This window comes from Aethalodelphis obliquidens, unplaced genomic scaffold, assembly GCF_003676395.1.
Source record: "Aethalodelphis obliquidens isolate GAN/ISIS:26980383/991018 unplaced genomic scaffold, ASM367639v1 scaffold14, whole genome shotgun sequence".
Taxonomy (NCBI): Eukaryota; Metazoa; Chordata; class Mammalia; order Artiodactyla; family Delphinidae; genus Aethalodelphis; species Aethalodelphis obliquidens.
In genome coordinates, this window is record NW_020837958.1 from 37038546 (window position 1) to 37047780 (window position 9235).

General features: G+C 38.8%; 1 pseudogene; it reads right to left on the minus strand.

The window, feature by feature from the left end:
* Positions 1-2974: 2974 nt before the first annotated feature.
* Positions 2975-3886, minus strand: LOC113625187 (olfactory receptor 481-like; annotated as a pseudogene).
* Positions 3887-9235: the final 5349 nt, after the last annotated feature.

Here is a 9235-nt window from a genome sequence, read left to right on the forward strand (position 1 = left end):
CCGTTAGCATAACATTCCTGACATATTTCTAAACTTGCACTTCCTATTCCTCTAGGATTAAATTAGCTGATGGTAGATTTTGAAGGGAAAACTAGCTATGCAATTGTATTAGTTTGTGAGGGCAGCTGTAACAAAAGTACCACAAAGTAGGTGGCTTAAACAACAGAAACGTATTGTCTCGCAGTTCTGGAGGCTAAAAGTTAAGATGAAGTTGTCGGCCGGTTGGTTCTCTCTGAGGGCTGTGGGATCTGCTCTATGCTTCTTGCTTAGATTCTAGTGGTTTGCTGGCAATCTTGGAAGTTCTAGAAAAAGAATGGCAATGTATATCCTCTCCAATAAAGACCGTAATAGTGCCACACCTCACTCCCTACATCTGGGTGATTGAATTATTTGAATTCCCTTAGAGTGGAAATAAAAAGGAAAAATGCGTGGATTTATCACAACCAGTCGGGGACTATTTATGTGCCTACACAAAATAGATAAGGAGGAGGTCAACGTGTGACATGTATTTCATCTGAGAGAAGGAAAGGGATGGAGGGGAGTAGACCATTTTGATGGGTGTGCAGTGAGGGTCACCCCAAATTTGTTGGAGTACTAAACCTCACAAAGATTTGCCATTTATTGGGACTTCCCTGGTGGTGCAGTGGTTAAGAATCTGCCTGCCAATGCAGGAGACATGGGTTCAGTCCCTGGTCCAGGAAGATACCACATGCCACGAAGCAACTAAGCCCGTGCACCACAACTACTGAGCCTGTGCTCCAGAGCCTGTGCTCCACAATAAGAGAAGACACTGCAATGAGAAGCACACGCACCACAACAAAGAGTAGCCCCCGCTCACCACAACTAAAGAAAGCCCACGCACAGCAACAAAGACCCAACACAGCCAAAAATAAATAAATAAAAATAAATTTATTTTTTTAAAAAAGAGTTGCCATTTACTGAGAAAGGAACAGAAGGGAAGGAATAGTTTGGGGAGAAATATAAAAACTTCAGTGAGGGCACAAGTTTGAGAGTCTTGAGGAAAAGGCCAGTGAAGAAGTTCATCTGTCCTCCAAGGAAGGTTGTATTTGGAGATAGGGATACTGTTACCACACAAGTGGCAGCTGAGCTCATGGGAGAAGATGAGCTCACCCAAGAAGACCATGGGGGATGGAGAGAAAGGCAGAGGGCTAAGGATAAACTCGTGAAAAGCAAGAAATAGTGGGAAATGTAAAGAGGAAGACTGCTAGAAACAGTCAATAAAAAACATCAACCACCAGAGTGCAGAGCACCCACCACAACTCTAAGATGACCCTTTCCAAGACTGAGGTCATACCTTTGAGTTCCTTCTCTTTACAGGGGACAATGTCTGTGCTGGCTGTTGCCCCAGAATTATTGCACTGGTGGGGTTATAGGCCTGTAATTGATGTAAGAAGTATGAATGGGGAAACAGGACCAGAGAAATCCCACAAAGAGGCTTCCAGGCAGAAAATTTCCTTGATCTGGTCAGTGAAGAGCCCAGGAATAGGAAGTCAGCTTGTAAAGTGATCCCTCCAAACTGTCTCAGAATTTGTCTGACATTATTAATATGCTAGAAATAAAATATACTGGGCTTCCCTGGTGGCGCAGTGGTTGAGAGTCCGCCTGCCGATGCAGGGGACACGGGTTCGTGTCCCGGTCCGGGAGGATCCCATATGCCGTGGAGTGGCTGGGCCCGTGAGCCATGGCCGCTGAGCCTGCGCGTCCGGAGCCTGTGCTCCGCAGCGGGAGGGGCCGCAACAGTGAGAGGCCCGCATACCGCAAAAAAAAAAAAAAGAAATAAAATATACTAGCTAAAATATTAATCATAAGCATTGTGAACGGAGTCCAGGAGGAAGGGAATCAATTTAGAGACAATTGCTATAACCAAATTGGATCATAAGCACCTTCAAAAAGGACAGTGGAAGAAGTAGTGACAGTGGACAACTCCTTGAGAAGCAGTACAAAGTGTGTGGTGGATATTCTTTGCCTAAAACAAAATTTCATATTTCCTACCTTTCGACTGTTGTTAAAAGAAAGTCCCAACATCCCAGCCTCCCACTCCAAAGAAATGTCAGCGTCCAAAATCCTACTCTAGTATTCATCGGGTAAGACCACCTATGAGAGGAGTCAGCTGAAATTTATACAGCTTCTTCTGTGTTATCTGTGTTGGATCTTTTAATTGTCAAACAGAGGAATCATAATCTTTGCTTTGGCTTAAATAAAGTAAAAATAAATAAAAGCTTTTCTGACACTAACATCTATGTTTCCAAAAGTTGAAATATCCGTTGACCAAGGGAGGGCAGTACCTTTAAAGGAAGTACCCTTAACTGCTGACTTGTTAATATCGTCACCTATTATACATTGTTGGGGAGAAGTTTCTTTCCTGAATGTTATTTTACAAGATGGTATTCAAGTAAATTTGATCTTTGGTTGAGATCTCTCTCCATTTAAATAGAACTCTATCATTGGTAAATGGAATTTTAAGTAGAAATTATTTTCCAAAGGTATTCTTTTTTTTTTTTTTTTCGGTACGTGGGCCTCTCTCACTATTGTGGCCTCTCCCGTTGCGGAGCACAGGCTCCGGACGCGCAGGCTCAGCGGCCATGGCTCACGGGCCCAGCTGCTCCGTGGCATGTGGGATCTTCCCAGACCGGGGCACGAACCCGTGTCCCCTGCATCGGCAGGCGGACTCTCAACCACTGCACCACCAGGGAAGCCCTCCAAAGGTATTCTTAACTTGAAAATTCTATATTTAATTTGAACCAAGCAGACATCCATGTTAATGATACACTTAACTTTATAAATAGAAGTAAACATTGGATTTTTATATTTACGGGAGCTTATCACTATAAAAGTGATAAAGTTAATGATAAATATCATTAAAATATCCATCAAAAATGTTCCCCAAATTAATGGTTTGTTATTTATAGATTTATATCTGATTTAATTCAGGAAAACCAATATGCTCTAGCCATTAGTTTCTCATAGCCTCTTTCACCTCCTTGTTCCTCAGACTGCAGATGAGGAGGTTCAGCATGGGAACCACCACTATGTAGATTACAGATGCCACTTTGACCTGATCAGCTGAATAGCTCGATTTGGGCATTACGTAAACAAACAAAACTGTCCCGTGAAACAAAGTGACTGCAGTGTGGTGGGAAATGCAGGTAGAGAAGGCCTTCTTCTTCCCCTCAGTAGAGTGCATCTTCAGGATTGAGTGGAGGATGTAGCTGTAGGACACGATTATGGTTAATAGTGTGCTTATGAGGACTAATGCAGAAGAGATGGCAAGGAGATATTTCAGCAATAGAAACATGGCCACAAGAAAGCTTCAAGAGTGGGAAGAGGTCACAGAAAAAATGGTTCATTTTATTTGGTCCTCAGAAGGAGAGATTCATCAAACAGCCTGTAAATGAAGAGCATTTATACATCCACCCAAGTAGGAGGCTTCCAACAGGAAGAAGCAGACCACTGGGGACATGTGGGTGGAGTAGAGCAGGCGAGAGCAAATGGACCCATAGTGATTGTAGGCAATGGTGGCCAGCAGGAAGCACTCTGTAGTCCCAAAGGTGACATCAGAGCGAAGCTGAGCTATACAGCCAGTGACTGGGGTGGCAGTTCTCTCTTTTCAGAAACTCATCAGCATGATTGGTGTGACTGATGTGGAGTACCCAATGTCTACAAAGGCCAAATGGCTGAGGAAAAGGTACATAGGCATGGGAAGCTGTGGGCTACTTCGGATTAAGATGATTATGCTAATATTTCCCACTACGGTAACTGTATAAACTCCTAGAAAAATCTCAAAAAAGATGGCACATAGTGTGGGATTATCTGTTAATCCCAAAATAATGAACTCTGTCACTGTTGTATGGTTTGCAGTCTCCATCTATTCATTTAACAGTGCCTACTGAAATCAGAACCAGAGGAGACTAAATTGAAATGAGCCATGAGCCCGCATTTATATACCTAAACATAACCTAAATATAACCTTATAAATAAGTTAAATGGTAAATTTGCCTCACTTATAGAATACTTTGTGCATATAAATTTTCTTTTCAATTTCCATGAAAATATTGAAACTGAAGACTTGATTACCTTAGGACTCAGCTATTTTACTCCTGTTTATATACTCTCTATTTATTTTTACTTTATTTAAGCCAAAGCAAAGATTATGATTCCTCTGTTTGACACTTAGAAGATCCAACGCAGATAACACAGAAGAAGCTGTATAAATCTTACTCATGTGCATGGGCAATATGTAAAAGAATGTTTACAGCAGTATCGATTGTAATAACATGAACTGTAAATAACCTACATTTTCAAAGAAAGACCAGCTCTTGATTTTCCAGCCCCATCCCAAATGTGCCTCTATTCAGTAATCTCTGCCTTAGTAAATGCTGTCTCCATTTATGCAACTGATGGGGCCAAAAAATATGATGTTGACTTTGACATCTCTTTCTTACTTGATCTTTTTCCTGGAATAAAAAATATCACATCCTTAGTTATAATATTTGATAGCGAGGGCAAGAAGGTGTCCATGTTCAAGATGGAAGGCAAATCGAATTTTTACTGTTTTGATGAGATTAAACATCGTGGATATTTTGCAGAATCTTCCAGGACTTACCTTCTATACCATACCTTTTCATACTTACGGGATTGTATGAAACAATAAGAAGAGTCTGCATATTTTTATGGGCGAGGATTAAATGCAAAGTGAACTGAAATATTTTGGGACTTGGGTTAGTTACGTTTTGGTTTCTTCAGTTCTGTTAAGCAACTATATAGAAATAAAAAGTAGGGGCATATGATGAGGATGGGAGGAAGGGGTAGTTATGGAGGTAGGAATAGAGGTAGCCAGCAAGGAAAGGTAGGAAATTAGACTGAAAGAAAGATTAGTATTTCAGAATAATGCTCCCTTACTTCAAAATAGATCACATGATCAGGGGCAGGTGAGAATGTGTTAGTTACCTTCAGTCATCCCCATGACTCCTCTAATTTAAAGATCAACATATTCTTATGAATAATTTGTTTTTTCAAGAAACTCTATCTTAAGAATTAAGAAAACATACATACATACTGTCAGCGACCATGCACATTCTACTCAGTGTTACATGTGAATCATGACAATGGTATGTTATAGTATGAATGGTACTAGGATTATGTATATGAATTATCAAGTTCTGGCTTTTTTAACTAGACAAAGACCCAAACCTGAAACGAATTTTATATCTTTAAAGAAAATAGATGTATGAAACACACAAATGTTTTCAAAGTTGGATATGAGTACCAGCGTGGAAGGCAAAGTGACATGCAGAATACCATGGACTTCGAAGCCATGCAGACCTAGGATCAGTTTCTAGCTCTGCTTCTTGCTGTCTATGAAATCATAGGCAAGTTACAAGAAATGTTTGCTCTTCTTTTTCCTTACCTGTAAAAAGGAGATAATACATACCTCATGTGATTCTTGGGTTAAATTACATGATGTGGGTGATAACTCCAAGCACTGTTAACACAACAAATAAATACTCAATTACTAGTAGTTTGCTTGAAATAACCACTTGTAATTTCTGGTACATAGAAGAGAATCAAATATGTCTGTATCCGTAAAAATGAACAAGTATGCACTAGTGATACATCCACTGCAACACTAGTGATAGTCTCCAAGGAATTGTTGCTGTACAGCAAAGGCATATTTAAGTGAGGTTGGTGTCATTCAGGATAAGGCCCAAATCACCTATTTCACTTGTAATTACAAATTAATTACTTCACTTGTTTTGGAAAACTTCATTGAGAATCACTTGGGATAGAGAAATTACATGTGTACATCTACTGGGGCAGAGAAATAGCATGTAAACGTGATTATGTAAAAGTGTATAAGTAAAATATTTTCTAAATACCCTCAGGTTCCATTAATTTTTTTAGTTAAATGGAAAAAAGTGAAAATTTCGGTTTAATTAAATTGTAAAACATAACATTTTACTATCCTTGAAGTTGATTATTAGATCAACATGACTAATATGGTTGTGAAAATTTGTGGCATTTCTGAAATGTGGCTGTAGTCAGTGGTCCAGGTTTTCATATCACGTGTGTTTAGATTTGGGTTCGCTAGTACAATTTAGTTTACAAATAGGCATCTAATGGAATTGCAGTATTATTATCAACATTCTAAGTGACATACATTTTTTTAAATTGTATAAATTTTCCATATGTATTATAGAATTGTACTAGGACACTTGAGATACACACCGGGCTTGTTGGCTGTAGACATTTCTCACATACATGGCCTTCCCTCTCCCCAGTGACCTACCAACATGTATGCATTCTAATAAAACCATGAAGCTCACACTAGCATTTTTCTTATCACCCTGCCATACACAGCTGCCACGTTCACTAGCAGGTTGTCCAAGATACATGGCCACAGTTGATTCTGGCTGTGTTCTTAGACCATGGCCACATAGCAGAACACTCTCTAGGTTGAAGGTCAGGCTCCTTTGATTCTGGGCTTGAAGGAGCCTATAGATTAATAACCTTCAGAACAAAGTTAAGCCTGATAATCCACATAATGAGACTGACAGCTCAAAGACCTCAACTCCAACAAGTTAGGAAATGGACATGCTGCGAGGTTCCATCTCACGTGGAAAGACACAGCTCCTTTAGGCTTTAAGGAGACCCACCTGTGGCTGATGAGTGATACAACGAACATTCCAGATGACATCTGGGAGAATTAAATTCCCTTCACCCCTGCCCTCCTCCTAACATTTTGTTCACACCATTTTATTATTACCCATTATAGTTGAAGATCTTGCTCCTTCCCTGGAGTGAAGATGTAGTGTCCATGACAAATTATTCTGTATCCCTTTTTAAATGGTGCAATATTGGGAATATAGATGGCAGTAAATAGATGTTTGTTAAATTAGTGTTAAACAATTTTTAAAAAGTCTTTCTATGTATCAGACATTGTGTTATGACCTAAAGATAAATAGATACTCCCACATCTCTATCTTTACCCAACTACAAACCATTTTATAATTGTATTCATCACTCAACAACCCCTTCTAATGGAAGAGTAACTTCTAGTCACCTTTATGCTCTCAGGTTTAAATTTCACTGTTGAAACCTCCCCTGACACCGTAGACTAAGTCATATTCTCCTGGCGAACAATTTCAAAGAATCCTGAAATATGTTTTGCACTTACACACTTTTAATTATATAGGTACTGGAGCAAATAATTGCATTTGTCTTTTTTATCTACTATCCTACAACTCCCATGAGGGAGGGGGTCATGTCTGCCTTGTTCAACAGTTTATTCTTAGAACATTGCAGAGTGCCTGGTACATAGCAGTACTAAATGAATGAATGGGTGAGTGAATAAATTAATGATCTTTTTCATGTTTATTCTGCTGTGGTAAGAATACTTAGCCTGAGGGACTTCGCTGGTGGTCCAGTGGTAAAGAATCTGCCTTCCAGTGCAGGGGATGCAGGTTTGATCCCTGGTCAGGGAACTAAGATCTCACATGCCATGGGGCAACTAAGCCCGTGAGCCACAACTACTGAGCTCACATGCCTCAACTAGAGCCCACGTGCTGCAACTAACACACAGCGCAGCACAAAAATAAAATAAAATGTTTAAAGGAAAAAGAAGACTTTGCTTTAAAAAAAAAAAAACTTAGCATGAGATTTATCCTCTTAGTAGGTTTTTAAGTATATAGTACAGTATTGTTAACTAGAGGTACAATGTTCTACAGCAGATCTCTAGAACTTACTCATCTTGCTTAATTCAAACTTTATGTGTATTGATTAGCTACTTCTCATTTCACTCCAACCTCAGCCCCTGGCAACCATCATTCCACTCTTGATTCTATGAACTTGACTTTTTTAGATATCTTATAAAGTAGAATCATGCAGTACGGTCCTTCTGTGACCAGCTTATTTCACTTAGCATAGTGTTCTCCAGGTTCATCTATATTGTCACATATTACAGAATTTCTTTCTTTTTTTAAGACTATAATATTCCATTGTATGTGTTTACCAAAATGTGTTTATCCATTTCTTTGTTGATGGACATTTACATTGCTTTCATATCTTGGCTAGTGTTACGCTGCAGTGAACAAGGGAGTCCTAATATCTCTTTGAGATACTAATTTCAGTTCTTTTAGGTAAATGTCTAGAGCTGGGATTAGTGAATTATATGGCAGTTCTATTTTTAATTATTTGAGGGACCTCCCTACAGTTTTCTATAACAACTGCACCATTTTGCCTTCCCAGCAAAACGGTACAAGAGCTTCCTCTTTCTCTACATCCTGGCCCACACTTGTCTTTTTTTTTTTTTTTTTGGTAATAGCCATCCAGACACATGTGAGGTGATATCTCATTGTGGTTTTGATTTGCATTTACTTGCTGATTAGTGATGTTGAGCACCTTTTCATATCCCTGTTGGCCATTTCTGTGTATTCTTTCGGAAAAAGTCTATAGCTCATTTTTTAATCAAGTTATTAGTTTTTATGCTGTAGAGTTTTATGAGTTCCTTATATATTTTGGAAATTAACCCCTTACCAGATATATAGTTTGCAAATATTTTCTCCTAGTCTATAGTTGCCTTTTCACTCTGTTGATTATTTCCATGCTGTGCAGAAGCTTTTTAGTTCGATGCAGTCTCACGAGTCTATTTTTGTTTTTGTTGCCTGTGCTTTTGGTTTGGTATCAAAGAAATCATTGCCAAAACCAATGACATGAATCCTTTTCCCTATGTTTTCTTCCAGGAGTTTTACTCTTACAGTTTTAGGTCTTACGTTTAAGTCTTTAATCCATTTTGAGTTGATTTTTTTGTATAGTGTAAGATAATTGTCAATTTTATTCTCTAGGGATATCCAGTATTCCCAGTACTATTTATTGAAGAGACTATCCTTTGCCCACTGGGTATTCTTGAAGGCTTTGTCAAAAATTAGTTGACTGTATATGCATGCGTTTATTTTTGGTTCACTATTCTATTCATTGGTCTGTATTGTGTCTTTATGCCAGTACCATTACTGTTTTAATTACTGTAACTTTGTAATATATTTTGGAATCAGGAAGTGTGAGGACTACAGCTTTGTCCTTTTTTCTCAAGATTATTTTGGCTATTTGGGGTTCTTTGTAGTTCCATATGAATTTTAGAATTGTTTTTTCTATTTCTGTAAAAAATTCTGTTGGGACTTTGATACGGATGTATTGAATCTGCTTTGGGTAGAATGGATAT